The 20,832-nt window shown below is 37.8% G+C and overlaps 1 protein-coding gene and 1 non-coding gene across 2 annotated transcripts in view; both read right to left on the reverse strand.

The window, feature by feature from the left end:
• C8H8orf34 (chromosome 8 C8orf34 homolog) overlaps window positions 1-20,832 on the reverse strand; it is a 301,307-nt gene that overhangs the window by 270,634 nt on the left and 9,841 nt on the right.
• On the reverse strand, window positions 1,126-1,260 carry LOC128781557 (U4 spliceosomal RNA). Its single transcript, XR_008427577.2, has one exon. It is a non-coding gene; the product is annotated as a U4 spliceosomal RNA (small nuclear RNA).

A 20,832-nucleotide genomic window follows, 5' to 3' on the forward strand; every position in this document is an offset into this window, starting at 1 on the left:
AAGTAGCAAGATACGAAATTAATATTCAGAAATCAGTTGTATTTTTATAACAATAACGACACAGCAGAAAGGAAAACTAAGGAAACAATCTATTTACAATTGCACCAAAAAACACCCAGGAATTAAGACCTGTACTCAGAAAACCATAAGACACTGAAGAAAGAAATCAATGAAGACACCAATAAATGGAAGCACACACCATATTTATGGATAGGAAAAATGAACATTAATAAAATGTCCATATTACCCAAAACAATCTATAGACTGAACACAATCCCTGTCAAAATACTAACGGCATATTTTGCAGAACTATAATAATAAAAAATTTTATATGGAACTACAAAAAATCCTGGATAGCCTCAGCAATACTGAGAAAGAATAAAGTTAGAGGTATGACACTGTGCCCCTATGAAACTACACCACAAGGACATATGAATCAAAATGGCATGGTACTGGAGCAGAATAAGGAGCAATAGCCCCAGCCAGTGCGGCTCATTTAGTTGAGTGTCGTCCCACAAACGGAGAGGTTGCCCATTTGATTCCCAGTCAGGGAGCGTGTGGAAGGCAGGCCCAGGTTGATGTTCCTCTCCCACTCTTTCTCCCTCCCTTCTCCTCTCCAAGATCACAAATAAAAATAAATTTTTTAAAAAATGTTTTCAAAAGAATAAAGAGCCCATAAACAAACCCATGTCTTATGGTCATTTAGTATTTGACAAAGGAGGCAAGACATAGAATGAGGTAAAGACAGTCTATTCAATAAATGAAGTGGGAAAGTTAGGTATAAGAAAGGGAAACTGGTTAAATACCTTATGATGTATTTATATGAAATACAATTAAGTTTATCAATGGAATTTTCACATGAGACATGATTATAATTTAAATTGTCAAGATGCTAGTTTGTATAGTGTAGTTCAATTTTGTTAAATAATGAATATATATGTACAAAAATACTGGAAAACATGTATTAAAATTTTAACAAAAGTTATTTCTGATGATGGGATTATGGAGGACTTTTTTTATATATACTTAGTCAATTTTTACTTTCTGTTTTTAATCAATGGTTATTTACAATAGATACTTTTATTTATTGTTTTAGATTATTTTAAGAAGAGAAAAATGGAACACATAGATACCATGTTAAAGACATGTAATTTGTCACCCACTTATTGTGCCCATTTTAAATGCTTTGATATTTTCAATTAGCAATAATCGCGCCTCGGATAAACCTCATTGGCTACGATACTGCCACTGCGCAAAGCTAATGCTTTGATATTTTAAACGCAGGATAATAATGGTGGAGATGTTCTAAAGCTGGCAGAATATTCCAGAAGCAACAACTGTCAATCAGAAAATAAAATACTGACTGCAGGTAGATGTGAAAGGCTGGGATTCAGTGGATTAGTCAGAGCCTGTATAGTTAACCTATAAAGGCTCTTTGTAAGATTTAAAGTTAGAGCAGGACTTTGAATACAGATTCATGAAGTTTATTGTTTTCCCTTCTTATCAGAGAATTATAGCCTAATCTTCCTCCTTCAGATAATGTGACAATTAAACTAGCCAATGTAGTCAAGCTTCTTGTTGCATTTCTTAAAACATTCAGAAAAAATATTGAAGTATTCTTTCATTAATCTCTTCTTACACTAAATAACTGAAATCCTTCATACTTTACTCATCATAATTTCTTCTAGAATTTTAAATTGTAATCCTGTCACCTCAAAGCCTTCCTGTTCCTAGGACAACTTAACATAACAGCTTTCATCTTTTTGCTTGCATTTTATTATCTAATTATTAATACGGGCTCTTACTGGAATTTAGCCTCAAGGCATATTTTGACACATGAAAGGAGCTGATGTTTTCCGAAAAGAATCTTCTGAAGCCAGTGCATGCATTGTAAACCTTATTGCCTTGAATTGAATAATATATATGTATATTCTTCCAACCCTGGGTTTCAACTCTGGTTTCTTTCCAAATTGTTTGTACATGTGAAATTTTCTGAGTTCATCAATGTCTTATGTATACCTATTTACCAAGCAGTATAACTGAATTCAGTTACTTTGGTACAAAGTGGTTTTTACGTCAATGAAATAGCGATGCATTCAATAAGCCCCAGTGAGAACCAAGACATCGGGGCCTGCATTCATCCACTCTCAAAAAGCCTGTCAGCAGGCTTGCTGGTTTGACAGCCACTGAGCCAAATAGTGATAAAAACACACTATATTGAAAGCAGAAAATTATCCTAATCAAAATGTCACTTCTGAAAATATCTTTTGAGAAATGACAATACTGTAAACAGAAATTTCCACAGTGACAATTTCACATAATTAAATGCTAGATTTCTCTTCAAGCTTCCTTCCTTCTCCACAACTTACTTTTTTCAGGCTGAAATCAATGTCTCTTACAACTACCTCTTGTCCTGTCAAGAGAAAATATGGCTACCTTTTTTTTTTTAATTTAGTAAGTGAATTTAAAGGCATATTTGGCCATAGTATAAATGTCAATGGCTGTCAAGGTATTTTTTTAACCATAAGCAGAGCCTTGGATTAACACACGACAGGACAACAGGTGGAGGTGGATATGCATGTGTCCGCGAGGAGCAGGATGGTGTCCTGGCACATCTGTACCTAAGACAGTGATGTGACTTCTCTTATTTGCTAGAAAGTGGCCTATACTGGTCATGTTTTATTTTATTTGGATTTTTCATATGTCTCTCTTTGGACAGGAATCAGTCACTTGTGAAAGGAATCAAATAATGTAGAGAAATGAAGGAAAGGCCGAGGCTGTGGAAGCAACAGAAGGAAAGAGAATGGGTAAGTTGCAGCGATAGCACAATAGGACCAAAGGAAGAAAAGCAAGAGGAACGACATGGTTAAAATGGTGTTCCAGTAAATTCTGTCTAAGTCATCGCTGCTCTGGAGGGCAGGCAGAGAAAAAGGAAGATAACGTCACACTCGGTAGATCTATCTGCAGGAATCTATCAACCAGATTAGACATTCTTCCTTTCTGGGGAAGAAAACAGATCCTTCCTGGAGTTTCATTCAGAAGAGAGTCTGATTCTTGCCACCTGTAATGGACTGCGCCTGGGGCTGGCAACTAACGTAACACTGGAATTTCTGGCAAATGCTGTCTTTGATTCTCAACTGTCAGTGAATGGCTAAAGCCATCCACCATCTTGTTACTCTTCAAATCATGATTAGTTATATGATATTGATTACAAACTACTTCTATATTTGATTCAGTTAATGGATTTATATAAATATATGTGGTTTATTAATATAAGAGCACATGAGGCTGATTATTTTGTTCATTCAGTAAGTCTTGGAAAACCATAAGAAATAATTTTTAAAAGCCATTTAATAATATACAAGGAATCTGTATATTTTTGATGCCTCATTTTCTCTTTTTATTTCAAAGATAATCCTTCACTTTTTGAAATGTATAGTATTAGGTGTCTACCTTTAGCCTTTAAATAAATATTGATCTAGACTTTGGACTTTAGAAGAGAAAAAAGGACCCATGGGCATGAACAACAGTGTAGTGATTGCGGGAGGGAGGGAGATATAAGGGGACTAAATGGTAATGGGAAAAAAACAATAAAACGTTTTTAAAAAGTGTTCCTCACAACACAGGCATGCCAACCTACTTTTTATCCCCCAATTTGCCTATCACATGTGTGCATTAAGATGAGTGAGGCTGCATGCAACAGAAAGCCCAGTTCTAACTAGCTCACATAACAAAGGCCACTGACCGGCTTACTCAGCTAGAAAGTCCTCAGCTGCACAGGCCCGAGGTGGAGTTACTGGAGAGCTCACTAACATCAGCAAGGAATGGCAAGAACCTGGACTTTCTGCTTCTCTGCTCTGCTTTCTGTACTGCAAGCTTCACCCTGAAACAAGCTGCCTACCTATTTGCAGGATAAACTGAAGCCTAAACCTGCCCAACAGATCAAGGCATATCAGAAAGTAAAGCAGGCAAGGATCTTATTGTGAAGACTATTACCATTCAAGCATAAACAAGGAAAACAAAATATATGTACAATATGTCATAATCTTTTAAACATTATTTTGTTTTGTTATTATCTGTTACATTAAAATGTAGTTGAATATAAGGCAACGACAGAGTGAAGTAAAATGTTGGAGAGAAAAGGAGGCAAACGCACAGAAAGGCGGGGAAACCCAAAGGAGCTAGTGCAATGAACCCCCAGGTCTTCAATGATCTGGCCCCTGACCACTCTGCAGCCACATCCTGCAGTGTTTCTCCCTAACTCTCTCCTCCCAGGAACTCTGGCTGTATTCCAGTCTCAGTTAAGACAAGCGTCTCACTACATCAGGACATTCTCCCACCCTGGTTTGTTACCCCTCTGCCCAAATCCCGTTTGCACTCTTTCTTTCACTTTAAATCTCTAAGTCCTTGTTCTACCTCGTTGTCACTACCTGAAGAAACCTTCCAGAGGCTACCGAGGCTGCAGGAAGTCCCCTCATTTTCAAGCTCTCACAATGTCTGTGCTTGTCCTCTCTCTTCTCAACACAATCAAAATTAAGTATTTGTCTCATTTTACTTTATCTAATGTCTGACTTTTCTGCTGGGCTACATGATCTTCCTTTCCTTCCTTTATTCACACAATAAATACATGCATTGCTCTAGGGCCTGGAGACACAAATTTAAACGGAACAGAAAAGGGACTTTGACACAGTCTCAGGCAGCATTGCGTATCCTCAGCAGCTCAGGTCCTGGCACAGTCCACGGTTTATCCTAGCCACTCCAAAAGTTTGAAAGGGAGATGATGGTTGGACTAATGGAGGGAGATTAGGAGTTAAAAGACTTGATTCAAACTTAGATGTGTCTTATTGTAAAGCCCATTCTCTAAATCACTTGGCAGTTCAGGGAAATGCATCTATGTATTATTCAAAGTATGAAGTATCTTCAAGTATAATCATACTTTGACCAATTAACATCCAGCCCAGGGCTGGGCATGTAAGTACACACGAAATTCAGATGATAATTCCTAGATCATAAGAGATGAAAATATACAAGTATTTTAAATAGTTTGTGCTTTAAAGAGTTTTTCTAAACAAAATAATACTCCCAAGGACCAACTCTCTAACAAATACTTCATGAATCATCTTTCAGGATTGAAAGACCCCTTGTCTGGGGTCATCCTGTTTGTCTTCTGGAGTTTGACTAGATCGTGAATGGCACAAGAACACCAACAGAAACAGAAAGAAACATATGAATATGTGTCCGATGTAATTATGAGTTTTCAGCACATCACTGTGCTCGTCCACCTAATGGCTGGAGCAAGTGCTGGTTTCCTCACGGGGTACAGGTGACCATACATTAGGGAATGGGAAGGAACTATTAGACTGCTACTTTTGATTTATTTTATTTCATCTTTTGAAAAATATCCTTGTTTACATGTTTTATTATGCATAAAATTTATGAACACATTTGTACATGCCTATAATTTACGCATGAACATCAATATTGTAGATGCATAAAGAAATACTTTTATGAATAAGGTTGCACAATCAAAACATTTGTAAACCACTGAGTTAAAACGTTTCAGCAAAACCCATGTCAAAAATTCAATTTCCCATATCACCTTATTGCATATAAATAAAATCTCTCTCCTAGGGCATAAAATTAAGTCCAATTAAGAGGATGTAGATGAGTCATCAAAGAGCCGTCTCTGTTAACGACTTATAAAAATATCTCAGAGAATCTTATTGGTATTGATTCTATCACACCCTTTCCTATCTGAAGAGAAAAGAGAAAATAACTATTTATTGACGTCTTGTGTTGTACAAGTCACTAGGTCAAAATACATATGCTTATTTAATCTCCACAACAACCCACTAAGGTAGGAACTATTTACCCTACTTTATGCTTGATTAAATATTAGTTAAGAAAGTTAAGTAACTTTCTAACGTCACACTTCTAGGAGAAGGAGAAATTGGTATTTGGACAATTTACAATCACAAAGTCAAGCACTTTTCTCCCAAGGCAGAATCCTAATTTTGGCACTTAGATTTGTTCGTGGCAATAATTCGTGGGCAAATTATTTCAACTCTTTAAGCCTAAATCACTTATTTTAAAAAAAGAATATGATGAAGATAACTACTTTTAGTTGATTAGCATTTGTCACATACGGACTTTTTTGTGTCACTGGAGAAAATGTGCTGATGTTTTGGGAGCTGTGTGGCATCCTCCAGGATTCACTCTGTGAATCTCAAAGCTCAGGCTGAATAACTACAAGGAAGTTCAAATGTCTTCATCTGCTTGGTGGCTAGCTGGACCTTTGAACAATATCCACACCGAGTCCGTTTTGAACTACAACAAATCCTGTATAATATGAATAATAAAATAGATTCACACCTGCTGTGCCATAGTCAGAAATGAGAGAAAACTTTTATTTTAAATTGGATTTCACAAGATAAGAGCCTGAGTATCAAGGATTATGAGCTCCCATCCTGCATTAGCTATCGACTTATCTAAAGCACACCAGAAGAGACACAAATGTTTCTAATATAAGCTTCACAGCAAAAATTCTGAAGTATAACCATCATTTAACTAAGAAAGAATTGCAATATATCATTTTGGTTTTTGCTAATAAGAATAATGCCTTGTGGCTATGTTTATTCTAACTATGTAATATACTAAGATTACTAATTGGTTAATAAACTCCAAGAAATGTATTTATTTCAAAATGAATATATAAAAATGTATTTTAATTTTTGGGCCACATGCTTCTATAAATAAAATACTCTGTGACTAAGAAAAGAAAACAGATTCTGTCATTAAGTCAATCGAGGTAACAGGGTGTGGAGTGAGACATTCCAGCTGCTTCAGAATTTTGGGCCAAAGCATTGAAGTGGAGAACAGTGGATGAGAAGTAAATACTGTGATGGCTAATTTTATGTGTCAACTTGACTGGGTTAAGAGATGCCCAGATAGCTGATAAAATATTTCTGTGTCTGCAAGAGTGTTGCCAGAAAAGATTAGGCTTTGAATCAACAGACTGAGTAAAGAAGACTATTTTCAACAATGTGGATGGGTATCATCCAATCTGTTAAGGACCTAAATAGAACAAAAAGGCTGAGGAAGGGCAATTTGCTCTCTCTTTTAAAGCTGGGACATCCCTTGGTTCTCAAACCCTTGGACTCAGAATAAATTATACCACTGACTTTCTTGGTTCTCCTGCTTCCAGAAAGCAGATCGTGGGACTTTTGGTCTCCAGAATAATGGGAGTCAATTGACATGGGATAAGCTAGAGATTCCTCATGTAAAGTGTTAGCTCTCATATTCTAACAATTTTCTGTATTGGTTCACTGCTACTCAGCCTCAAAAGAGTCTGACATTCAATGAGGTTGAGATGTCACCGTACATCCTGATATAAAGAAAAGAATCCAAAAGGCTTAGAAAGATAAGAACAGTGGAATTAATTTATTATGTGCAAACTCTACATTCACTCACCCCCAACTTCAGATAGGCCCACAGAACATTCTCTTCACTACCATGAAAACACCCTTGATAAGCTCTGTGGTGATTGTCTTCTAAAGGCACTGACAGATGACAGTGAGAGGCGTTGCCAACTGGACAGACTCCGCATTCAACTGGGAGGATGTCTTCCAGACTTAGCAAAGACCAGGTGGCAGTGCTTAACTTCCATAGGCAAGATGGACATGTTTGCCATAATGGGGAAGAGGGACAAAATAATGAGCAAAATATTTTGACCAGCAGTAATCTTTCATACTGACTGATAATCAATCACGATGTCCCTAGAGGTGAAACAGATGGGAAGCTTATGGAAATATAAAAATGAAATTAGATCTGATAAGCTGAAACCTGATTTGAGTTACCACAATGGAAAGTCTGCTTCATGAAAATTTAGGGTTGCACCAAGTTGGTGAAGCCCCTGAGGGCCCACTAATCCTGCAGAATATGTCTCCAAAGTTGCTACACCCACACCACCTAATTCTACAAAGGAACAAGCCCTCTCTGGATTTTTTTTTTTAATTTTTATTGTTATTCAATTACAGTTGTATGCCTTTTCTCCCCATCCCTCCACCCACCCCAGCTGAACCCACCTTCCTCCCCCACCTCTACCCACCCCCTTGGTTTTGTCCATGTGTCCTTCATAGTAGTTCCTGTAATCCCCTCTTCCCACTGTCCCCACCCCACTCCCCTCTGGCTATTGTTAGATTGTTATTCACTTCAATGTCTCTGGTTATATTTTGTTTGCTTTTTTCTTCTATTGATTATGTTCCAGTTAAAGGTGAGATCATATGGTATTTGTCCCTCACTGCCTGGCTTATTTCACTTAGCATAATGCTCTCCAGTTCCATCCATGCTGTTGCAAAGGGTATAAGCTCCTTCTTTCTCTCTGCTGCGTAGAATTCCATTGTGTAAATGTACCATAGTTTTTGGATCCACTCGTTTGCTGATGGGCACTTAGGTTGCTTCCAGTACTTGGCTATTGTAAATTGTGCTGCTATGAACACTGGGGTGCATAGGTTCTTTTGGATTGGTGTTTCAGGGTTCTTAGGGTATAATCCCAGCAGCGGAATTGCTGGGTCAAAGGGCAGTTCCATTTTTAGTTTTCTGAGGAAATTCCATACTGTTTTCCACAGTGGCCTCACCAGTCTGCATTCCCACCAACAGTGCACTAGGGTTCCCTTTTCTCCGCATCCTCTCCAACATTTGTTTGTGGATTTTGAAGGCATCACGTACCACAAGATACTGAGCAATCTGTTAAGCTACCCTTTCTGACTCAGGCCCAGGGCGAGACTAGACTCTGCAGCAGGACCAGCTATAGTATATGCTGCTCTAGCACTCAATCCTTATGCTCCAGTAGATCCAATGATGCTGGAAGTGCCTGTGCCAAGTGAGATGCTGCTCTGAGTGACTGGCAAGCCTGCATAGGAGAATCACAGCACAGACCTCTATGGAATTTTAGTGAGGTTTTGTCTGTTTCTCCTATAGACAGCCAGCTTCCTTTTGAAATGCAACTCTTGGTTTGTTACTGGACCCTGTAAGAACACCTGACTATGGGATATTAGTTGGCTCTGAAACCTGAGATGCCCATCATGAAGTGGGTATTCTGACTCACCAAACCATAAGACTGGGTATGTATATTAGCAATCCAGAATGCACACGTAAGTTATACATACAGGTACCTTAGAGTCCTTCAATACATAGTCCTGCTACATTGCCTCCTTTCCCTCATGGGGAGTTCATTATGATCCATGACTAAGAATAAACAAGCAAAACCAAACAAAATGAAACAAAAACAGGCCCAAACACTTGAGACTGGTTTAGACCTGGTCCTCCATGATACAGTAGCATAAAATTCAAGTGGACTGCTGAACTGTTACAGCACTATAGGTTCATTCACAAGTCTGCTAAAAAGGTTCCCAAGCTTTAAGAATATTTACTTGACCACATAACAGCTCTACTGCAAGAACTGGGATCCACTGATTTATGGACGATGGATAATGGCATGGCTCAGATATTTAAAAAGAACAGAATTGGAAGATTGCTTTCGAGGATGTCTAGGGGGAAGTGTGTGAAAGAACACCTTGAAATGTGTATGAAGAATTAAGGTACTTATTTTCTGTCTGTTTTTGTGGGTCTGAATAAAAAGGAGAAGGAGAAGGAGAAGAAAGAGGGGGAGGAGGATGAGTAGGAGACGGAAAAGAAGGGGGAAGAGGAGAAGGAGAAGAGGAAGAAGAAATAGAAGTAATGAACAACAGCATATAAGCTGGGGAAAGTGGTGGCTGCAGGCAAAGCACTCAAAAGTCCTCGCATTATTCAGGAGGAAGGTAAAGATGTTGCTCAATTTCAGATTTTTAAGTTGAACATGCATCATACTATTTCTGAGATAACCACGAAAGAAAGAAATTAAATTTAAAACTTCCAAAAATAGAAGGAAAAACTTAAACAACTTATTAGCAATCTAAATTCAGCAATATAAAAACATAGATTATACATTTAGATCAGAATCAATTTCTTCCAGAAATGCAAAGTTGTTTTAACACTTTTAAAATTCAATAATGTATTTTCCCACTAATAGAATAAGGAAAAGTCATATGATAATTTTAATATACAAAGAAGGTCTTTAAATATTATTGAACTCAAAAATCCTAGCAAACTATTAAGAGAAGTAAACTTTCCTAACCCTATAAATAGGATCCATCAAAAAATGACTAAAATTATAGTAATCACTCCTTTAAAAATTAGGACCCACACACATAAAAATACAAAGTATTACCACTTCCACTCAACATGATATTAGCCAAGAGAGTAAGACCAGAAAAAGACATAAAAACCATCAAGAGTGAAAATAAATGAAACTGTCATTTTTCCTATTTTCCACTAATAGAAGCCATCATAAAATCATATAGAGACCACCCCAAAAAAGAAATAAAAGCTATAATAACTAAACAGAAACAACTCTGCCATTTTCACCAACAATATGGCTCTCCACAAAAAAATAATTCAAAAAAATTTCAGGCTAAGTAAAAAATAAATAATATAGCCCTGGCTGGTGTGGCTCAGTGGATTGTGCACCAGCCAGCAAGCTGAAATGTCATGAGTTCAATTCCCAGCCAGGGCACATGCCTGAGTTGCCAGCCAGGAACCTAGTTGGGGGCATGTGAGAGGCAACCAATAGATGTTTCTCTCACATATAGATGTTTCTCTTCCTCTCTTTCTCCCTCTCTTCCCCTCTCTCTAAAAAATAATAAAATGTAAAATAAATAAAAAATAAATAATATAGTATATTTCTAGATGCACATTTAGAATCAAAACAAAAAATCTTCTTCCATCATAATTAAATCCACTTTCTAGTCCAGTCTAGAAAACAATCTGTGGTAAAAAGCTCCTCATGCTGCTTTCATCCTGAAACACTTTGAGTTATGACTTTATTGAGCTGGATGGTCCTCCAAAATCACATATTTAAGTATATTAAAGTATAGGAAAGTCAACTAATAGGTATAGATCCTATAGCACCTTCACTAGTCCAGAATAGAAGTCAAAATGAACAATTCATCTATCTGTAGCTCAGTAACGCATTTGCTTTACATTAATGAAAAGTAAATGTTGACTGTTCGGTATTAAATAAAACCTTGGTGTTAATAAAGAAAACATTAAGTTCATAATTCATACATACCAACTGTATAATTTTATTTAATAGTCTTTATTATTTAATCAATATAAGCCAGCATGAAAAAACCCCCAAAACCTCCATTTAAGAATCCCGATGTATATATACCCCATGTGAGAAAGAAGACAATTAAACAAAATAGGACGCCTTATATTTTCTGCACATTCTTGGGCTTACATGATTGAATGGCATGTTGAAAATAGGTGTTTTGTTTTGGCATTTTGGTTTTTTTACACAAATCACAATATTTGTAACTACACAGATAACTGAGGATTCTTACTTTACATATAACAGAAAATCCAAATCAGTCTGGTTTACACATACAAAAAAGAAGGGAACCACTGACTCATAAAAATGACTCCAAATTTTAATTCTTTTTACTTCTGTGGATCATCTTTCAACCTTCTTTGGGGTCTTTGTGAAGCTTTGTGAAGCTTAGAAATAATGGAAAGATTTAGCCTGCTTTGTGTATAAAGCAAAGATTATTTTGTATTTCTGTAGACCACGCTGTTTTATATGCATTTATTCAATCAACAAGTATTCAGTTATGATGCATATAGTACAAGACAGATCCTTGAAGAAACATTGGGGAAAAAGCTAACAATGTAGTTAGAAAGAAAAGCCATAACTCAGAAAGTAACTAAGTAACAATGTGGTTAACCACAAAAATGAGTGGCTTGGATCCTCAGTGGAACAGGAATTCCCAGAAACAGAAAATCCAGGGAAGCTAGATCAGTCAAAAAATTTTTAATAAAAAGGCAAAACACAAACTACCCCCTAATAAGTGGTTGACAGTTGGAGAGGGGAATATAGGAGATACTGAGCTTGGTGCCCAGATGCTTCCTTCAGAAACAAACACTCACTCTGACAGCTGCCAGGAGCATTGGCTTTTGAAGGCTCTCACCTGAGGCCTCCCCCCCCCCCCCCCCCCCCCGAAGTGCCCTTCCACAGGAGGAAGGGAGGGGAACGGACTACAAAGGCCCAACTACCGTGCTTCCACTGGAGGGCCGCCCCATTCCCGAGCTCCCAGGTGGTCCCCCGTGTGATCGGCAGAGGGCTCAATGGTAACTACCTCATCGCTCAACTTCTTCCTCTACTCAAACCCTCCTCCCTCACTCCCTTCAGGGTGTTGATCCCGTGCATGTGCATGCAAATGTCCATCTCTGAGTCTGTTTCCCAAGGAACCTAATCCAAGACATTATTGAAGTAAAGGGAAATATCCCATGTAGAGAGAATATCAAGCAAAGGCCTAACATTCACAGTATTGGAAAAACTGAACAAGCATATTTGGCTACACCAAAGGTAGTGTGCAGAGATAATGAAAAGTATTGTTAAGTAGATCTAGGAGGACCTTGAATGCCACCCTAGTTTGGAATTCATCACATAATTAATTCAGTGCTGCAAAACCTTTGCATCCTCAGTGGTCCGGGACTGTGAATTCATCCCCCTCGAGGACTGGAGGCAAAACAAAACACGATAAAATACAAGCACGAAAATTCTCTAAAGTCTGATTAGCTTTAAAATTTACATAAACCTTAGCTGAGTGTACCATAGAAAGTGAAACCAAAAGCCAAGTTGAAATATCTGAAAGTCTGATATATTCCAAGTTTCAAAAACCAGGATATTTGGATGTTTACTTTTCCTTCATCTAGTGGATTAAGAAAATCAATAAAATGATGGTGTGTGCAAAGTGGTGATAGTGAACAGCTTAGCCTGACAATTATGTCACTAATTCATGCAAAACCACTATGACCCACGCACTGTAATTTAATCACTCTCTTCCTTAAGCCCCATTCAATGAATAAACTATCTCATGTGGGGAAAATAAATTTACATGAGCCTTGCATTTTGTCCACAGTTAGCATTTGTTATAATGAATACATACTCTTGTTTAAAAACTATGGCCCCAATGAGTGGAGAAACAGTCTATATTAATTTTTTATCAGGGAAATGACAAGATCAATGTCACTGGAACAGTTAATTTGTCAGCCACATGTGGAGTGGATCAGAGTGTGACCATCTGAGGGAGTCGTGCGGTTGCCAGGATTAAGCTGGCAACAATGGTGAGAGCAAGAAAGTGACACACAGGGCATTTCAAAGAACAAATTAAAAAGATTTGATAATTTACCAGATATATTTGTTTAAGGAAAGGAAGGCAAGAAAGCTTCCTGGGCTTTAGGGAGATTTATTAAACAGTAGCTAAAATAAAGAGGTAAGAAGAGTGGAATAGCTTGGGTTGTTCTGGCCTCCTTTCAGTCATTTTGAGTTTCAGGTACTTGTAAGATAATCTACATGGAAAGTCTCTCAAACAGTGTCCAGTCAAAAATATCTGTGGAATGAATAGCCATGCCATGTGGACAGCTACTGAGGTGTTGGTGGTACAGCACTTCCACCTGGCCTTCGACATGACCAGCTGAGATGCTTCCCTTGTACCGCTTTCAGCGGCCTTCCTGAAGCCGCCTCGGTTTTCATTGCTCTTCACGCTTAGGGCAGTGGATTCCTGAGCATCCCTACAAAGAGCCTAGGCAGAGGATGAGCTCTGTGAAGTCAGATACATGTAAAGTCCACACTTTTGTGGGGTTTTTTTTTCAGGTCTTTGAAAGAAGGTTTTAAAAGGGAGGTGTATAGAGAGATGGTAGGATTGTATTTGAAAAGTTTTGACTCATTTCTTTTCTACCTCCCAGGACACCATTTCTACTCCCCTGAGGTTCATTTCCACTCTACCTGTCCTCTCAACACCATCCCTCAGATCTACTCAATTCAAGATTTCCCCTCAGCCTCAGGCCAAAAACCCTTATTAAGGTTTTAACTCACAAGAAATTCAGCATTAATATGCAAATGTATTAGTTGCATATGACTCAGTAGGGGCCTCAAGAAGGCCAAATCATCTAAAAGCAACATAGCAGCAATACAGAGCTTGAAAAACTGAATGGGTTCCGCAGCAAGCCAGCCCATTAACCTCGTATACCTCATATAAAAGCCAAAAACCATTGTTATTTCCCATCTTTTTTTGCGTGTATCTTACAGAGTTGTAAAAATATTGCATATATAATGTGGAATTCATCTTTTCTATTTTTGAATGGCTCCACAATACCCCATCTGGGTAAAAGTTTATTTAACCCTTTTTGGAAAATGTTAAGAGGATTAAAAATGAATAGCTAATTACAGGAAATGGGCTACTGAACAACATTAGAGAGACAGCAAAGAACAAGGGTGACCACGTCCCTTTCCTCATGGAGGTTATATTATGGGAGGAGCCAGATACTGAACAATTCAGTAAGAAAATGCCAGTGTTTGATGAGTGTGGTGGTAGAAACGAAGCGCTGTGGCGGGACGGAGGTTCCCTGGGAAACTGCTGAGACGGAGGTGTCTGCGAGGGCCCCTCTGGGAGATGTTTAACCTGAGACTGGAATGGCAAAAGGAGCCAGCCACATGAGATGTCAGGGGAAACTTTCAAGCAGAGAAAACAGGTCACGCAAAGGCCCTGAGACACAGGCAGCTGTTAGGCAGTTTTGTCTCTGCTACTCATGAAATTCACCGTAGGGAGAAATCATCATTCTTCAAATGCACTCTCAATAGTCCAGAAGGAGACAAATATTTTTTAGAAAGCAAGCCAGCTACAGGGTGTGTCAACAGGAAACAGATCATTCAAATATATCCTATACTGTACCTCAATTATTTGGACCATGAGTGGGTGACTTTATGATGTACATGATATACTTATATTCCTCCTTACTTCAGAAGGAATTTAAGATATTTTCCATAGAGGTATAAATTAGAGTCAAATGGCATAAATAAAAGGTGAAGGGAAAAGGATAAAGTGAAACAAGCGAAGACAATATGGGGGAAAGAATGAGGGTGCAGCTGCTCATTCTGTGACCATCGCCTACACGCTGGCTATCATCACGAGGTTATGAGTTCTCCGGGAACCTGGAGGGGAAGGGCAGGGGCAGAGAAGGATGGCAGGGGTGCCATTAGTCACACAATTTTAAATATTCCTACACTGTTAGGACATTATAAAATCATGCAGTCATGCCCGTAAGAGGATGCTGCCTGATGTAACGAACGTGCCCCTCCGCAACATCCTTGAATAGACACAACTGTGTTTTCATGGTCAGGTTCTTACTACGACTCTCAGCAGAGGCTTCGTAAATCACCCCACCGTAAAACTCGGCAGAAGTCAGTCCTCAGTGGGCCGACCTTATGCAGAATGGGTATCCAAGACACTGTTCTGCTAACTTTATCCAAAATACATTTTTAGTAACTGAGAATGAAACTGCGTACCCTCACGAAGCCTTCCCTGAATATTACTTCCCAAAATGAACCCAGTGACACTGATCCCTGTCTTGGATTCCCTACCAGTCTGTAGACCGTAGCAATGGGATGTCACCAGCTGTGTACAGACTTCGATGTCTTAACCAATGTTAAGTGAGGGCTAGAGTTACAGTAATCCTGCTGAATTTGTACTAGCTTCCACCAAGTAGAGTATTTGTCTTCTGGGTAAATTTAACAGTTCATACACTTGCTATGCCACTAAGTCTCGAAAAATATTTTAGGCCAGAATAATATTGTGTTAATAACTGTAGCTGTTTTTAATTACCACTTATGAAATGCTAAGATTATATTTTGTAAACAAAGTATAAAAAGAAAACATGAAATAACCCAAACAATACTAGATTCTCTAGAGAGAATTCAGAGGAGTTAAGGCACATTATATTGAAAATAATATGTCAAAAATGGCTACAATAAAGATTATGCAATGAAGTTCACTTCACACATATAGATAAGTTATTTCAAGTACAATACAAATGCATTGAGAAGCCAAATGTATTCTCAATTCATAGCCTGTTGCTACGAATTTCGGTCAGTATGTCAGTGAAGAAATAGCAGGAGTCATACACGCCCCTACAGTCCAGGCTATACTCCAAAAAGAAACTCCTCTTCTGTATGTGAAAGGAACAACTTAGTAAAACAATCAGGATGTTTCATGCAGACCACCACTGACGAGCAGATCATTTAGGTATTTTTACTAGTTCATGCTTCGATGTCTGATTTTTGCTAAGAACTTTCGGGGAACAAACACTACAACAATAGAAACTAATTAACAAACCTGACCTTGACTTTATTCAGTTTACATACTTGATTCTACGGTAAATTCCTTGAAAATGAATCTCTAAATCTGAATTTCAAATATGAGTTCCTTACTTCCATATTATAATTATGGAATGCACCGATGAGCAAGAAAATAGACTGGGCATACAAACAGAAAACCAAGGTAGCTTTGTAAAATTACGAGAATAGAATAGTTGAAAGTGTCCCTAGTATATAAGTCTTTTCTAAATACACACGAGTTTTTGAGAACAGGAAATGTTTTACTTAAATTTGTATTTCTCAGTAGGTAATACAGCACCCAATAAATAGGTACTGAAGGAATGGAAATGAAGTTGCAAACATTATGCACCAAAAAATTTAATATTTGTTGAAAAGATAATGAAATCATAATGACTGTTTAAGACAGTTAAGATCTCCCATAAACCTCTTAGTGTATTCCCAGACTCCTAGTACAAATTATCATTCAAACACAAACCATACTTTTCAGAAGTGATAGGCTAGTCCTGATATTTTTCATTCATACGTGTATTGACAACTATTTAGTAGAATATCTACTATGTACCAGACATGCTCTAGTCATGAAGACATAAGCAGCTAAAATCTGACCAAATATCTGTCTGCCTTAATGAGTTATGTTCTAGTGGAATAGAGAATATAAACTGAAAGTTTAAAAATCCGATAAAACAATACCAACTGACAACAAGGGATGTGAAGATAAAGAAAGTCGTGCCCTAGAGAGTGATGGGGGGTGGGGGCTGTGTGTGCTGCTGCAGTAAAGGGTGATCCAGGTTGCCTGTCTGAAATAACAAAAGATGTCTGGGTTGTTTTTTAATTCCACATAATGTTCCCAAATTTTGCCAAAGTATATTGTCAGTGTTGAAATACGGCAACAAGCAAGGCCTCCCTTGCCCCCACCAATGAACACACACACACACACACACTCACATACACACCCTACATTCACACTTTACTCAAGTGCTGCTCTCCTTTCCGCCTTCTCTGCAATGCTTTTTGAGAGATCCAAGAGCTACAACCTAAAAAGCAGATGCACTCGCTGTGTTTGCTCTAATCTCAGGATGCTAAAACACCAACCTTCAAAAGCCACTGGGTTATTAATACCAACAGAAAAGAGAAATAGTAGTAGCATGTAATGTGGTGGCAGCCAAAATCGATTGGGGGTTCACCAACGGGCAGGCACTGAACTGGGTTCTTCCTACTGTTTCACCTCACATACCCCTCATTAAGTACCCCTCGGGCATTATTACACAGATGAGGACACGGATGTTCACAAAGATCAAGTAACCTTCTCAGGGCCAAGCACACAGTAAACGATCACTAAGCCAGGAGTTATAATCGAAGATCACCTGCCTCGTCCCATGTAACTGCGGCACGCATCTTCCTCTGGTTAAATGCAAATGCACTTGGGGGAGTTAGCATTAAGCCTTGCACAGTGGTGTGAATTAATTTATCAAGCCCTCTCCAGAGAGAGGATATTAAAAAGAGAAAAATAAGACTGAAAGTGAATTAAATTAGGCTAATTCACTTAAGTACATAATTAAAAGTTACTCACTGTATATCAAGGATAATTAACGGGATGGGGGATATTTTGCTGTAGGTTTTAAAGAAGTAAATCTTAATATGCTATTTGATAGTGAGTTCTATCTTCAATGTTTTTTTTTCCACAGAAGGAAAAATATACAAAAGTCAATGCTTTGTTTAATTCAAGAGATATCCACAGAGCTTTATAACCTTCAAGAGCTTCAGATTTACATTTACATACAAGACATGATATGATATGAGGAACCAAAAACACCCGGAATTTATTTACAAAAAATTGTGCATCTATTCTTACATGTTTAAAGTGTAGTCACCTTCAAAGTACTCTCCACTAGATGCAATACACCTATCAAGGCAATTTTTCGCACTGCCAAAACAGTTTTTGAACTCGTGGATTTTGATGCCTTTTATAAAGTGCTTCTGCTGATTTTCGTTTCACCTCTTCCCCATAGGCAAATCATTTCCCTTTGAGGATGTTTCTCGTAGGGAAAACAAAAAGAAAGGTCACTTGGGGAGAGATGGGGTGAATAGGGAGAGTGGGGCATGGGGGTCACACTGTTTTTGGTTAAAAACTGCTGAATGCTCAGCGCAGTGTAGGCAGGTGCACTAGTCAATTACAAATCAAGAAACGGGCAAAAGCGTTGAAAGTGTCTTCCAAGAAAAATTCACTGAAGCCACACCACATGCAGCCTCTCACAAGAACACCAGCTCATACACTGATACAGGTGGGCTCCCAGAACACTCACCTAGCCTACACCGGGCCCATCCTCCAGAAGGTAACTGCAGTTTTGGGGGTTCCCCCTCCTATATGAACACATACTTAATGTCAGAAGATTGCTGATACTACCACATCTTTCAGTCTGTCCTCCACTACAGAGAGGGCACAGAGAAAAGGCACAGAAAGCGGGGCCCCTATCCAGGCCAGTCACCTCAGCCCACTTTTTAAAACATGCACCTCGGTGCTGTAAAATTCCCTCTCAGCGCTGCTTGAGCTGGGTCTCACACATTTGGTATGCTACCTCTTCCTTTTTGTTGTTCAATTGTTTCTTAAGTTTCCTTAAGATTTCTACTTTGACAAGTAGATTACTTAGAAGTGTGTTTTCCCAGTGTTTTGGAAAATTTCCTGTTTCCTTCGTTATTGATTTCTAGTTTTATTCCACTGTGATGGAGAAAACACCCTGCATGATTTCAACTGAGGTTTGTTTTGCGGCTCAGAGAATGGTTCATCTTTGCATACATTTGTGCCACTGAAAAAGAACGTGTATTCTGCTGGTGTTACATGGAGTGGTCTACAAATGTTGACTAGATCCTTTGAGTTCTTCAGAGCGTCTCTGGCTTTTGTCTCATTGTACTATCAACTGTCAAAGAGGGATTTGAAGTCTCCAGCTATTGCAGATTTGTCTATTTCTCTTTAGTTCTATCAGTTTCTGCTTCACAGGTTTGCGGCTCTGCTGTTCAGCGCACACTCACTTAGTGGGGCGATTTTTCTTGGTGGATTGACCCATCTATTATTATATAATGACAATTTCTCTCTGGTAATTTTCTCTCCTCTCAAGTCTATTTTATCTGACATTAGCAGAGTCAATCCTGCTTTCTTTTGATATCTGCATAATATTTTTTCATTGTTTTTACTTTTAGCTCACTTATTTCTTTGTATTTGAAGTGAGATTATAGGAGACAGCACAGAGTTGGGTCATGGTTTTTAATTCATTCTATCTCTGTCTTTTAATTGGTGTATTTAGAACATTTGCATTTAATGTAATTATTGATATATTTGGGATAAAGTCTGCCATATTTTTTCTTGATTTCTGTTTGTTCTCTGTTTTTGGTTTTTTTGTTTTTTCTTTCTTTTTCTGTTCCTGGGAATTACTTTAACATTTTTTAGAATTCCATTTTGAGTTGTCTATAGTTTTTGAGAGCATCTCTTTGTGTGTGTGTGTGTGTATATATATATATATGTATATATATATATATTTAGCAGTTGCTGTAGGTATCCTGTTATATATATACAATTTATCTGCAGGTATAATAACTTTACCAGTTCAAAGATAGAAACCTTACACCCTTTGTGTTTTTTACTCTTCCCTGCTTATAATACCATTGTCTGAAATATTTCTTCTACACACATTTAAAACCACACTTGAGAACTCTTTCATTATTGGTATTTTAAAAATGCCACCAATTTATGAATATGAATTTTTTACCCTCTTACTTTGCCAAATTCATTTATTAAACCTAGTAGTTTTTTGGTGGAGTCTTTAGGATTTTCTATATAAATATCATGTCACCTGTGAATAATTACAGTTTTACTTTCTCCGTTCCAATTTGCAAAAACAACAGAAAATAAGGTATGTAGGAATCAATTTAACCAAGGATATAAAAAACCTGTACTGGGAAAACTATAAGACACTGAGGAAAGAAACTGAAGAAGATACAAATAAGTGGAAGCATATATTGTGTTCATAGATAAGAAAAATCATTAAAAAGCAATCTACAGATTCAATGAAATTTCTATTAAAATACCAATTATAGGTCTCACAGATATACACAAATAGAGAACAAATATTCCAAAAATTTATATGGAACCACAAAGGACCCCGAATAGCCTCAGCAATCTTGAGAATAAAAAATAAAGTTGGAGGTATCACATTACCAGATTTCAAACTCTATTATAAGGCCATTGTAATCAAAAACAGCATAGTACTGGCATAATGGAACAAAATAGCACAGAAATAAACCCATGCCTTTATGGTCAATTAACATTTGACAAAGGAGGCAAAAACATATAATGGGGTAAAGTGTCTCTTCAATAAATGATGTTGAAAAAATTGGACAGATACATGCAAAATAAATGAGTCTACACCACCAACTTACACCATACATAAGAATAATCAAAATGGATTAAAGATTTCAGTGTAAGGAATGAAACCATAAAAATCCTAGAAGAAAACATAGGCAGTAAAATTTCAGACATTACTCATTGCAACATTTTTGCCGATGTA

This window comes from Desmodus rotundus, chromosome 8, assembly GCF_022682495.2.
Source record: "Desmodus rotundus isolate HL8 chromosome 8, HLdesRot8A.1, whole genome shotgun sequence".
Taxonomy (NCBI): Eukaryota; Metazoa; Chordata; class Mammalia; order Chiroptera; family Phyllostomidae; genus Desmodus; species Desmodus rotundus.